The 14,144-nt window shown below is 31.5% G+C and overlaps 2 long non-coding RNA genes across 2 annotated transcripts; both read left to right on the top strand.

Moving 5' to 3' along the window:
• Positions 1-8,571: 8,571 nt before the first annotated feature.
• Positions 8,572-10,150, top strand: LOC135267893 (uncharacterized). The gene is made up of 3 exons (XR_010336273.1): positions 8,572-8,903; positions 9,717-9,805; positions 10,065-10,150. It is a non-coding gene; the product is annotated as an uncharacterized LOC135267893 (long non-coding RNA).
• Positions 10,151-10,409: 259 nt separating this feature from the next.
• On the top strand, positions 10,410-13,216 carry LOC135267892 (uncharacterized). The gene is made up of 3 exons (XR_010336272.1): positions 10,410-12,074; positions 12,125-12,660; positions 12,852-13,216. It is a non-coding gene; the product is annotated as an uncharacterized LOC135267892 (long non-coding RNA).
• The last annotated feature ends 928 nt before the right edge of the window (positions 13,217-14,144 follow it).

The following is a 14,144-nucleotide window of genomic DNA, read 5'->3' as shown; positions in this document are numbered from 1 at the left end:
AAATTATTACCATAAAAAAATAACCACCCCTGTCTTAAAAAAACTACTCCTAAAATTGACTAAATAAAAAAAATTACAAATAAAGTCAGATCGATATGGGTTTCTGCGTGCAAGTATCCAATACAATAAAAATAAAAATTATTTAAACAAAATCCACCCCTTTTCATTAGAGGGAGAGGTAAGGGTCAAAACTGAAATAATACAAAAAATTGAAAATTTATCACATTTAGGTATATTGTGTATTTCAATGCGTACATAAGGCCCCTATATTCCTTTTATAAATTGTCACCATTAGAGGGTGAGTTTTTTGCGTTTGTCTAAAATGATTCTTGATTTCTATATTTGTCTTCGAATCTACAGTCAATTGGTTTACAATGAAAAAAATATTACCATAAAGAACTAACTACCCTTTCCTTCTCAAAATCACCCCTAAAATTTACAAAAAAAAAAGAAAATTTACAAATAAAGTCAGATCGATTAAGGTTTTTGTGTGCAAATACCCACTGAAATAAAAATTAAAATTATTCAAAAAAATCTGCCCCCTTTGCATTAAGGGGCGAGTTAAAGGTAAAAACGTAAAAAATAATGATTGCTATTATTGTCTTCGAATCAATAGTTAAGTGGCGATACACAATGAGAAAAAAATTATTACCATAAAAAATAACCATCCTTGCTTTAAAAAAACTACGCCTAAAATTTGACTAAATAAAGAAAATCTACAAATAAAGTCAGATCGATATGAGTTTTTGCGTGCAAGTACCCACCAAAATGAAAACAAAAATTATATAAATAAAATCCACCCCTTTGCATTAAGAGGTGAGTTAAGGGTAAAAACGTAAAAATAAAAAATAAACAAAATTTATCCCATTTAGGTATATTGTGTATATCAATGCGTACATAAAGCCCCTATATTAATTTTTTGGATTTCGCTCTTTGGGTGTGACTATTTAGCTTTTGTAAAAACAGGTTTTTACATTTCGATAAGTGTCTTCGAATCGATTGTCAAGTGGTTTAGAATAGGAAAAAAAATATTATAAAAGACAAACAGCAATTCCTTAAAAAAACACCCCCAAAAATGACAAAAAAAATTCTACAAAGAAAGTCAGATCGACATAGGTTTTTGCGTGCTACTTGCACTTCTTCCACTGAAATAAAAACAAAGATTATGTAAACAATATCCACCTCTTTGCATTAAGGGGTGAGTTAAGGGTAAAGACGTAAAAAATAAAAAAATTAACTTTACTACATTTAAGTACATTGTGTATTTCAATGCGTACATAAGGCCCTTATATTACTTTTATTGAATTCATTATTAGGGAATTAGTATTTACTTACTTACTTACTTACTTACTTAAAAAAATGTTTTTACCACCCTTTTCTTATCAAAAGCACCTATAAAGTTAAAAAAATATATATAAATAAAGTCAAATGGATATGGATTTATGTGTGAAAGTACACACAGAAATGGAAATAAGGATAACATACACAAAATTTACCTCTTTGCGTTAGGGGGTTAAGATATATTATACTTAAATTTACCAAATTAATATATTTTGTATTTCAGTGCGTAGATAAGGCCCATATATTCAATATTCAACCGTTCTATACCTACTCACAATTAAGGCGGCAATTCTACCACGTTAGCTCCAAAAGATCAGTTTGGTTTTGTAAACTGTACAACCAGAAATTCGACTAAATTGGAGGGTACTTTCAGTGCGCGTATTTTTCACCCGATAATAGGGAACGTGAGCTGGGTTTAGACCGTCGTGAGATAGGTTAGTTTTACCCTACAGATGACTCGTCGTTGCGATGGTAATCCTGCTCAGTACGAGAGGAACGCTGACTAAACAAACCGCCCTCATGTAACAAGCTGTAAATCACTTACAAGATATCTTGTTTATAAACTTTAGTGCAGACTGCAGTTTAAAACTGTTTTAAAAGAATCGGGCCTAGATAGATGCTATGTGAAATACAGCTGGTTCGTCCAAATAGTAGGATAGCTTTTATTTAATTTAACTATTTAAGTTTTGTACAATTAATAACAAAACTTCTTTGAAATGGTTTCAACCATCTTTAAAAGTCCAAATAGTAAATGATTTTGAAGGCGAAGCTAGAGTATCAAACGAACTTACCTAAGTAAAGTTTGGTCGTAATTATACGAATACTTCGCCTGAAAAAAATAGCGGGCGATGAAGACCCTGGCGATGGTGCTGGCGATTTATTTCTGAAGTGTTGCAAAACAGCAAAGTTAAAAGTAGTAGTTTGTGTAACATGTGGATCTGCATTTTACAGAGGGTGTTTTACAAGAAATGTGAAACTTGGGGACCCTAGAGTGCCAAAATGTGCTGAGTGCTCTAAACACGTTCAAAAGAAGAATCCGACTCCAAATTCTAATGCTGGAAATGTAAATCCTTTGGACTACGAACTGTTGCGTAAGGAAAATGAATGTCTTAAAAGGAAAATGGAACTTTTGAAGAAAACCGTGTCGAATTTGGATGATTTGGTTCAGTTACAGAAAACTGTTTTAAAAAAATATGAAAAACAGCCTGGTTCTTTCAAGGAGAATGCGCCGTTATCTTTCAGTGAGTTGGTAAAAACGCAAGTTGTTTCTGATAAACAAAACTACATCTGATATTGTTATTAAACACAATGGATCTACACCGAATTGTCAGCAACGCCGTACTTTCAAATGTTCTTGCCAAGATAAATCCAACGGATAATTTAAACAAACAGGTTACGTCAGTAGTTACCCCGCGTTACGATGTTATAGTATCATTAGGTAATTTTAATACTGATCAACTTTATGTCAACGCTGTTGCCAAATGTATGATGTCGTATGACTTTTTACAACTAATCGACGATCCCACAAGAATAACTTCATCTAGCCAAAAATTATTGAATCCAATTTTTATAAATAAGCCAGATCTCACACTTAATTCAGGCACATTAAACACTGATTTTATGTCCGACCACCAAGCAGTTTTTTGTAGTATCAAAATTGATGTGCCAAAACTTTGCCCACAAATAAAAACATACAGAAACTTTTAAGACATTTTCTTACATTAACTTTATTATACAAATCAAGTAGATTTACCAAACATTACGACCCTGGCTTTCGGATTCTATTAAATTACATATGAAATTTAATAGAATCCGAAAGCCAGGGTCGTAATGTTTTTTGTTTCATTTACTATCGATGAAGTTGTGAATATTATTAATAAGTTAAAACATTGTGAGTCCGGAAGTGACAATATTAATGCTAGAATGTCACAACTTTGCTTGCCAGCGTTAGCATCACATGTTACACATTTAATAAATAAATTGTTGTTTAGAAGTGGGGTATTTTCCTTCGGTTTGGAAAACTTCACTTGTAAAAAACCCTACAGCGTTTTCATACCTTCATACTTGAGACCTATTAGCATCATACCAACTTTGGCAAAAATATTAGAAAAATGTAATGCAAAACAAATGTGTTCGTATATAACCGAAAATGAAATTATTTCGATAAATCAGTCTGGTCTTCAAAACAATCAAGGTAAGTCAACGGTTTTATTAGACCTTGTAGACAACATCGTAATAGAAAAAGATGTAGGAAGATGCACTGCTCTTGTTTTATTAGATTTTTTAGATTTTTCCAAGGCATTCGACACTATAGATCATTGTTATGAGCTAAATTGTCTTTTTGTGGGTTCGATGATGTTACACTCAAATACTTTAAGTCCTATTTAGCAAATCGCAATCAAAAAATGAAATTAAACAATGTTTTGTCTAACAGTAAAGTGGTATCAAGTGGAGTGCCACAAGGCTCTGTGTTAGGCCCTTTATTATTTTTACTTATACCTTTGATATTTTTACGGTTGCAAAATATTCAAGAGTAACTGGTTTTGCAGATGATACCCAAGTTTCTATATCTTTTAAATTATCAAACATAAACAATGCTGCAATAACTTAAATTCCGATTTACAGTTAATTTTCAGATTTAGCAAAGGACAACCTTAAACTAAATCCAAGCAAATGCAAAGTTATATGTTTTGCCCCCAAAAAAAGAGTTACAACTAGTTAAAAATACATTTAAAGTTAAAATAAATAACCAAACGTTAAATATATAATAAATATGCTTAGTGAAATCAAATGTTTAGGTGTGATCCTTTATGAAGAAATTAGATTTGTGAAAAACACTGCACTTTTAGTGCGAAAAACTTCGTCTCTTAGATTACGCTATTCAAATATCAAGCGTTCATTTAAAAAAAAACTCTAGAGCGCTTTGAAATTAAAAAACAATTGTTTTGTATGTCTATTTCATAACCTTACTTTTTGCCAATTAAAAAAATACACATTTTCATAAAAATATTTATTTATTAACTATAAAAACTGTTGGAAATGTCTTCCTTGTTGCTCAACACACATAACACAACGCCTTCGAACACTGTTTAACACATTACCCAGTTCAAGTGGATTTTCGTTAATTTCATCAATTTTTTGTTGAATGCGTCGTCTTAATTCATCAATAGTTAGAATTGGTGTAACAAAAATTGAATTTTTAATGCGTGGCCAAAGATAAAAGTCGCAAGGCGTTAAATCACATGATCTTGGGGGATAATCATTTGCTGTATTCCTGCTAATTATTCTGTCATCAAAAAACGTTCTCAGAAAGTCTAAAGTTTCTGCTGTGCAATCCGCTGTTGCATCATCTTGTTGAAGCAAACCTTCTCGTAATTCATCATCGTGAAGTTCTTTGATAAAAGGCGTAAGAATTTCTTCGCGATAACGTACTGCAGTTAATGTTCCTGAAAAGTACATCAAACTGTAGTTTTAACCCTAACATTACAAAAAAACACTCAACCTTGAAAGAAAATTGGACCGACAATTCTTCTTTTGCTGATAGCTGCCCAAACACCTATTTTTTCTGGATGAAGAGGTTCTTCCACAACTTCATGAGGATGTTGTGTTGCCCAAATTCTCATGTTTTGTGAATTCGTGTAGCCAGACAGGTGAAACCATGCTTCGTCCGTAAAGAAAGTTTTTTCCAAAAGTTCATTGTTGTTTGCAGTGTTATCCAAAAACCACTGACAATACTGTAATCTCCTAGGAAAATCCACAGGTTGTAACTCTTGCACAGATTGAACACGATATGGGTACACATGTAAATCTTTTCGTAAAAGTTTATGGCAAATACCAACAGAAAGTTCAACTTGTTGAGACAGATGTCTAATCGAAGTTTTTGCGTCTTGCTCCAAAATTTCTTGTGTAGCATGAATAACTTCTTCTGTTCGCTCAGTTGGTCTTCCACTACCTTCTTTACGCGAGGTGGACGCAGTACCACGAAACAAGTTCACATTTCGGTGAAGAGTGTTTTTAAATTCTTCATAGACGATAACATCCTCAGGAAAAGCTTCTCGAAACTCCTCCAGGCACGGTTGAATTGAATATTTCCAAACACCGTTCACTTTCTCCCCGTTTCGGAAATAACTTTCCAACAAAAAGGCTTTTTGTTCACTGGTATACACCATGATTACAAATCAAGAAAACACGAAATTTAGTATTGAAAAATACTGTTTTCATGTTCGGAAAACAGAAGCAACAACCACAGAAAATCACACAAAAACCAAGCTCGTTTTGATGGAAACTGGCGGAAACGAAAAAAGTGTCAGGTTATGAATTTTGGTTTGATAGGCAACCAACAATACAAAGCCAAAATTGTGTACTAGCCTTAGGCACTAGCTAAGAAATACGTAAAAAATTCAACGCATGCTGCGAGTTTTTTTATTAATGAACGCATGATATAAATATAATTAATTTTAAACAACGAAAAAAACTTGTTGAAACTTTTGTACTTTCTATTTTAAATTATTGTTTAACTCTGTATTTTCAATGTCTAGATATTTATAATTGTAGCCATCTCCAAAAAATCCAAAATACATTTTGTAGATTTGTATTTACAATTTTGTATTCGTAAATATGATAGAATATCAAATAAAATAAATGATCTTAGCTGGCTGAAAATGACCTATTTATTTAAATATCATAGTTCGGTATTTACTCACAAAGTTTTACTGACGTCATCTCCTAAATACTTAAGGGAAAAACTTGTGTTCAGAAAGAGTGTTCATGTGAAACCCTTAAATTTACTCTACGCTTTTGACCTTACCAAGATTCCATACAGCCCTGTCGTCACTCTTTATAATAATCTGCCAAAAGCAGTTAAGTCGTTTTCGTGAGCAAATTTCGTGCTTTTCTAAAAAATTTCTATTCCGCTGTACAACAAAATTATTAGTGTTAAAATATCTTTATTATTTTTGATAATGTACTCTCTCTTTCGCTCTTCACTGTTATTGTTTTTTTTTCTCGTATATGAATTTTGATTAATTTTATATGTACTAAGTAAGTTGAATAGCATAGTTGGCTAGGCTTCGCCTGTACATATACTTATAAGATAAAGACCATATAATAATAATTATTATTAAAAGACCAGTCCCTCCTTGTCCCATAGCTTGACAGCTTTTTACCCACAGCTGCTGCAACACGATACAAGCTTTAAATGAATGAGGTTGGCTCCAGACGGGTGACGTAGTGAACGCCAGGACGCGCGATTTAATTCTTTTTATCTAAAATTGTGGTATATCTGACAAGAAGTAGGAGTACTACATAGTAAAAGATCTTTTCAGTAGAGGCATTCGTAAACTTTCAATCGAGTTTTACTTAAGTAAGTTTGTTGGATGGTATAATTTTAACACTGTCCAAAACCGAGCTTTTTAACATTCCCAGCATGTGGCAAAATGCACGTGACAATTTCTAAGAGCTACTGTTCTTGTAAAACACAAATGAAGTAATTTCGTTGGAGGAGAAATTGTTTACGTGGGCTGTGAACAATACTAATTACCTTACAGCAATTATATTAAAAATGAGAAAAACTCATTCCAAGTTAGTGTCACTAACGTCTGAGAAAAATACAAATTGTTAGGAGGGATGAGCATTGAGCATACTGTACTTAAATTATGACTACGCATACCTTCAGTACTACTGTGTAGAGGTGGGCTATTCGATTCGTATCGTATCGATTCAAACGATACATTTGTTACATCGATATATACGATATTAGCTCTTGTATCGAATACATCGTATTGACTTTGTAGTTTTAATAAAATCTTATTTTGCTTTCAAGTTCTGCGACTTTTATGCTGGAACAATATCTATACATAACTATGTAAATATCTGTTATAAAATATATGCATATTTACAGCCATCGGTAGTTTGTTTAATCGCGGTTGGCAATAATAACCTTAAGTCTTGACAGTGTCAGCCGACAGCAATCAATTTATTTTGTGACCAATATGACTTATGACAGTATCATAGTTGTGACCATCTTGTGACTTTGGTTGTGATAATGAAATTTGTGATAAGATTCTGATTATGTGATATTCATATAATTAATTTTGAATAAAAAAAAACGGTTCCTATTCTTGTTTTTTGCGAATATGAATGAATTTCCCTACTAATAGATGTATTAAGACCATTCGACTAAAGAAATGTCTAGTGAATTTTTCACTTCTGGGTCTAAAGTAATTCCAATTACAAAGTGCTTAATATACAAAATAAATGCTGTTGACCCCAAAGGTAATAAATGTATAGAGAATTTTAAGAAAACACTTACAACTTTCATCAATAATCGCATGGGGGGTTATGAACACAATATATATTACGGAATACAGACTTATTTAGACCTTAGGTTTAGGCACATTGCTTTTTTTGGACTAGACATTGTTTTAAATATTAAAAATTATTTAAGAAATGAAACAATTCGACTTCGTTTCATGTGTGATGACTGTGATCAGCGCCCGAATACTTTTCCAATAAAAAACTCTACAAGTGAAACCAAAGGTCAAATTGTTCCTGAAGACAGTTTCTGGAGAAGTTTTGATAACAAAGTTTTAAGTGTAAATAACACTGCCCATCGTGATATCAATAAAGAATTGAATGTGCAATGCAAACTATACGAAGAAATGCCACTTTTGGCCCTACATAGTATCCCTCACAAATGGTGGCAAAGTAACAGAGAAAAATTTCCCACATTATCCTACATTGCAAAAAAATATTTATCGAACCGGCCACCTCAGTTCCCTCTGAAAGAGTGTTTTCAAAAAGTGGCCAAATTCTTAATGACAAGAAAACCAGACTATCTTGTGATATTGTGGATAATCTAGTTTTCCTGAATTTGAACCTTCGTAAATAAAAAATAATGAACTGAGTTTCTTAAAAATAATTATATAGGTTTTGAAGAGTTTATTTTCGTTATTATTTTTTTTGTTTGAAACATAATATTTTATATATATATATATAATAAATATAATAAATAATATATTATATTATTAATACATTATGCTTCAAACAAAAAAAAATAACGAAAATAAACTCTATATATATATATATATATACCCAGCTATCTTTATCAAGCCCTGTATGTTCTATAGACACTAAGAAGCCCGGGCTTTCCTTTGTACTTAGAGCTGTATATTCTGCACGAAAGCATTCTATAATTAAAAACTATTATGCGCAACCGCAGAGTGGTAAGTTTTTTCAATATACAGTTGAAAACATATTTCTCAGCTTTCACAAAGCCCACTATGTATTACTTACTATATGAGTCCCGTTTGTATATTCTGAGGAGGTTTTGCGCATTATACGAAGCCCGACAGTGTTGTCAATATTTACCTAGTACGCAGTTCCTTTCAATAAAATAACAAATATCCAAATCTTCAATAGGGCTGCACTTATCTGGTTTCTAGAAAATATTATGCACTTTTTTTAACATATTTGAGAGTTTACTTAGTGTAGTGTGTTGGTTTGTACTACCAGAATGGACAGAACTAAATTTCTCATAAGTTTAGCTGCTCAAAATGAAACAGGTAATTATGCATCTTTATTACCATTTTTACGCCAAAGTTTAGATAAATAATTATTAATATACAGCGTTGGGCAAGTCTGGAACCAAGCGTTTTGTGCCTAAACTATGTATTTTACGCAAAAGCTACTTAGTACATCATCAACTGCTTTAAAAATGTGATCATTTTTCTAGAATAATTTTTTTCGAAATTCCTTTTAGTTTTGGAGTTATTCAAAAAAAATTTTTTTTTAAATGGCACCCTACCACGGCGATTTGTTTGGTAAAAGCTAATGTTCTAAAAATAACTTCTGTTTTAATAAAAATAATTTTAAATCAATGTTTTTTTTAATAAATTATAGAACTTCCGGCCTGAAATCATTCCAAATATTATTCTAATTTGGTCGAAGTGGTTGTATCCATTGATGATTTTAATCCACTAATTTGATTCGCCAAAATTTTCGCAAACATAAACATCTAGGGATACAACCACTTCGGCCAAATTCGAAGCTTCGGTACGAATTTGGAAGGCAAATTTAATAATTTATTTAAGAAAAAATACTGGTTTAAAATTAATTTTCTTAAATTAGAAGTTATTTTTGGAGCATAACCTTTTACCAAAAAAATCACCGTAGCAGGGTGCGATTTGACAAAAAACATTTTTTTCAATAATTCGAAAACTAAAATAGCTTCAAAAAAATTTATTCTTGAAAAATAATCACATTTTTAAAGTAGTTGGTAATGCAGTAATTGGTTCTTTCGTCGAGTACATAGTTTAGGCACAAAACGCTTGGTTTCATACTTTTGCCCAACGCTGGATAACGTAAAATTGTTGCAGCACATGTGACAGACGTGGGTGAAGTTACTCATTTACCTAAACGTCAAAGGTCTACATACTCCAGACCACCTTCTTCAGAATCAAGAAGTGTAAGTTTTTTTGGAACAATTATAGGCAGTTTTTTCAAACTTATAATCTTGTTTAATTTAAAAATTACTCAAAAATTAGCTTTTTCTATTAAATACGTGATGCTTAAATTATTTTTTATTTTTTCTGTAATATTTTTAAATAATTATTATTAATTAAACATTACCTAAAAATTGAAAAGTTTTTCTAAAAAAAATAGATTTAATCGTTGCCAGTAAATTGAAATTTTGTTGAAGGAAAAATTAAATGTTTTTTTTTAAGAGCACAAGCAGTTTTCAAGATTTTGCGAGCTCTGGTAGTGAATATGTACCTCCTGATAAACATCCAACTACTAATTTTAATTGGTCAAATTCAGATTCTGCCCAGCCTTCTCCTGATATTCCATATCTAAAGCAGGTAAATAATTATTAGATTGTGGTTTATTTCGTCATTATGACTTTGAAACTTACTTTTAGATTACCACATCTCAAGATCGAATTAAAATAGATCCTACTTCGTTACCTGGTGTAGGTTGAATTAATTATTTTAAATAGTGTTTAATTTCCATTATATTCAGTGTTCAAAAGATACGTGCAGACCACTTGAACAAAATCCTTGTAACGAAACCGAGCCACATGCTCTTAATGATTCTCTTACCCGTATTCAAAAGCCAAACCAAGATTATATTAAGAAGCAATCTGCTAGGGAAAGGCCAACAATATGTCCTATTTGTTTTAATGATGTTAGCACCCATTTTACACGCCATCTACTTCGACACCACAAAAAGAGTAAAGAAGTGCAGCTCCTTGAAAGTCATAAACCTCGGAGCAAAGAACGTTTAGCTCTAATTGAGTCATTAAGAAAGCAAGGATACTTTCATCTAAAGAATGAAAAAGGGATTTTGAATCCTGTCAGAACCTCAAAAAACCCAGATGTTGAGTATTTTGTTTGCACATATTGCTTAGGTTACTTTAGTAAGAAACTTTTGTATAAGCATGTCAAAGGTTGTAAAAAACGCCCTCCAGACGAAGCAACGCCTGGAAATAATTGTCTAGCCAGATCTCAAACTTTTGCATCATTACTTGTCGTAAAAAATGATGAATTTTTGAAAAAATCTCGTCTGAAAAAGGAAGTTTTTGGAATAATGCGTCCAGACGAGATTAGTGCAGTAGCGAAAAATGATTCAATAATTTGTTTGTATGGAGAAACGCTATTAAATAAACACAAAAGACAACAAATTGCTACCGTTGTTTCAAATAAGATAAGAGAAATGGCCAGATTATTGATTGCTTTAAAATTAATGGACAGAACAATTTGTACTCTTTTTGACGCTTTAAAGCCTGAAAATTTTAGGCATTTGGTATCGGCAGCTAAAGAAATAAGTGGCTACAATGCCGAAACAAAAATGTTCAAGGCACCCTCGCTTGCGTTGCATATGGGCACTAATTTGAAAATCTTATGTGACGTAGCCTTAAAAGTTGTCATTGAAAAGAGACATTTGCCGAACTTAAGATGGGAAGATGATAGAGAAAAGAAAACAGAAATCAAGGAACTGAAAAAACTAATAAGTGGTCATTGGTGTAATGAGCTTTCAAGTTTGGCTTTGAAAAACTTAAAAGAAAAACATTGGGAAAAACCAACAGAACTACCTCTAACAAGCGACATTTTAACGTTACAAACGTTTATTAGTGAACAGGCGGACAAAGCATATAATAACTTGATAAATGAGGGAAAAACAAATATGCGACAAAATTATAAAACTTTAGCACAATGTGTTTTGGCTTTAACAATAATGTTCAATCGAAAACGTGTTGGCGATGTTCAGTATTTAAAATTGGCAACATACATTTCGGCTGACAAGAACTCGGTTATTGAAGGTGAACAAGCATTTATGCGTTCTCTCACATCGGTGGAACAAATTTTAAGTAAACGATTTAAAAGAGTGGTCACTGGTGGTAAAGGCTCTAAACCAGTTCCAATTTTATTTTCCATAAAACTACAAAAAATTATAGATTGTCTAATTAAAATCAGAACCGAAACATCTATTGTGCCAACATCAAATCCTTTCCTATTTGCAAATCCTGGATCTCAAGACAGATGGATGAATGGAAGCAACGTAATGAGAAAACTTGCTTCTAGTTGTGGAGCAAAAAATCCTAATCTTTTAACATCTACCAGATTTAGAAAACATATTGCTACGACTTTACAACTAATGAGTATGGAAGACAATGAAATGGAACAGGTTGCTACATTTATGGGTCATACTAAAAAAACACATGCAGAATTCTATCGGTAATATTTTATTTTTGAATATTTTTATTTCACTTTACATATTTATGTAGATTACCGCAAGATATTTACCAGACGGCCAAAGTGGCTAAGATTCTTTTGTTATTAGAAAAAGGAAAAGGCGAACAGTTTAAAGGAAAAAGTCTAAATGAGATTGAATTAGAGCGAGATATCTACTACAGTTCGGAATCAGAAAGTGAAACAGATGAAGCAATACCACTTGCAGAAAAAGTTCTTAGAAAAGCGGCAAATGCTCCATTACAAAATAAAGAAGAAAAGAAAAACGAAAATGCAGAAAATAATACAAACACAGTCACAGAACAATTAAATCTAGAAGAGGAAGTATGTAATAGCAACATGGAACAGGAAGCAGATGCAGAAGTAGAAGATGTTAATGGGAATTCAAAGAAAACAGAAAATACGAATAAAAGTATTGGAAAGAAAAAAGGTAATTATAATATATACAATAAGTTTTACGTTTATGGTGTTTGTTTTATAAAAAAAGAAAATAATTCAGAAATGGAAGTAGACACTAATAACAATAGAAAGAATGCAGGAGGAAAGAATAAGCCTCTTGGAAAGAAAAGTGGTATGTCCTAATCATTTAACTTTAATTAAATACCATTTGGACATTTTTATACTCGCACAAACAAAAAATATGATTATTTTAACACGAAATTTCAGTTCGAAGGTGATGATAGTTACACTTACGCTAATCATATTTTATGTGTTTGGGGTTGAAAAAGATTACACTGTATGTTAATGATATTTGTTATGTAGAATCTTCAAACTCTGTGCGACATCGATGGTCAGAAAAAGAAAAAAGGATCGTGCTGCATCATTTTCGTGGTCACATTCTAAAGAAAGTTGCTCCGAAGAAACATGAATGCGAGGAACTTATCTCTCAACACAATGATATTCTTGGGTGTGTAAATTGGGTGCTAGTGAAAACATTAGTGTACAACACATACCGTAATCAATAATTTGTTCTTTGAGTTTTAAACTGTTATTTTGTGATAGTTGTTTGAATTGTCTGTATTTTTTTCATATTGTATGTTTGAATTTGAATTGCTGTTTTATGTTTGTGGTTTGCATTTTCTCTATTATTTGTATTTAACCAATAATTTGTACTTTGAGTTTTGTACTGCAATTTAGTTTTTGTTGTTTGAATTTTTTATTTTTCTTAATAAATGTTTTAATTCAATCCGTTTACTGTTTTTATGGTATATTATTCAACCTTTTCGGTAATTATAAAACAAAATAATAAAATGAAATGTAAAAAATGTGATTAATTTATTGATAATTACCACTAAGACTGTTTTATCATCTTGTTTCACCTTTATTTTATAGTGGTAAATGAGTTTTTTTTTTAAGTTAAATGACTAACGGTTATCTCTTTATTTATTTTAAAGTGTGAGCATTGTGAGAATATTTTTTATTTGCTGAAAAAATTAGTGGCTCTGAGAAGAGCCAGTCGTCATTTCTTGTGGAATCTTCTGTCCGGGAATCACTCGTGGATGATGTTGTCATTTACTGCCTACATAATAAATTTACAGTGATTTTACAGCTTTTATATAAAGGCCTGAAGTTTTGTTGCTTTCTAAAAAAGAATTTATTTCAACAAATAATTCTAAATTAATTTATAAGTTACTTACCAATAGTCTCATAATGTAAATAGAATATAATTAAGAATTCATTAAGTTTAATTAGACAGCTAACTATAATTACATCGAGTGAGTTTAAAGTAACGCATGAAATTCGTAATTCTTATCAAAAATATTAATTTTATTATAAAAATTAAAAAAAAATTGTTTCGCGGTCGGCTCACCTATAAGTAAAATAAGTAGCACAATTGTAAAGACCTATTAGTAAATCTTCCAATTATACTAAAAAAATGATATCGTTTCATTAAAAAAAAACTATAATGACGTAATAGCGCCGCCATATTGGCCGCCATGACTAATCCAGTTAGGTCAAATTTGGGCTCAATTATAATACTAAGTTACCTGTTTTTGCATTTTTTTTATTTTTGAAAAATAAAAGAATTAAGAATTTTGTGCCTTACTTTAAACT

The sequence above is a fragment of the Tribolium castaneum genome, unplaced genomic scaffold (assembly GCF_031307605.1).
Source record: "Tribolium castaneum strain GA2 unplaced genomic scaffold, icTriCast1.1 ptg000130l, whole genome shotgun sequence".
Classification (NCBI taxonomy): domain Eukaryota; kingdom Metazoa; phylum Arthropoda; class Insecta; order Coleoptera; family Tenebrionidae; genus Tribolium; species Tribolium castaneum.
The sequence above is the reverse complement of the archived record's forward strand: the minus strand, read 5'-3'. Positions and strand labels throughout refer to the sequence as shown.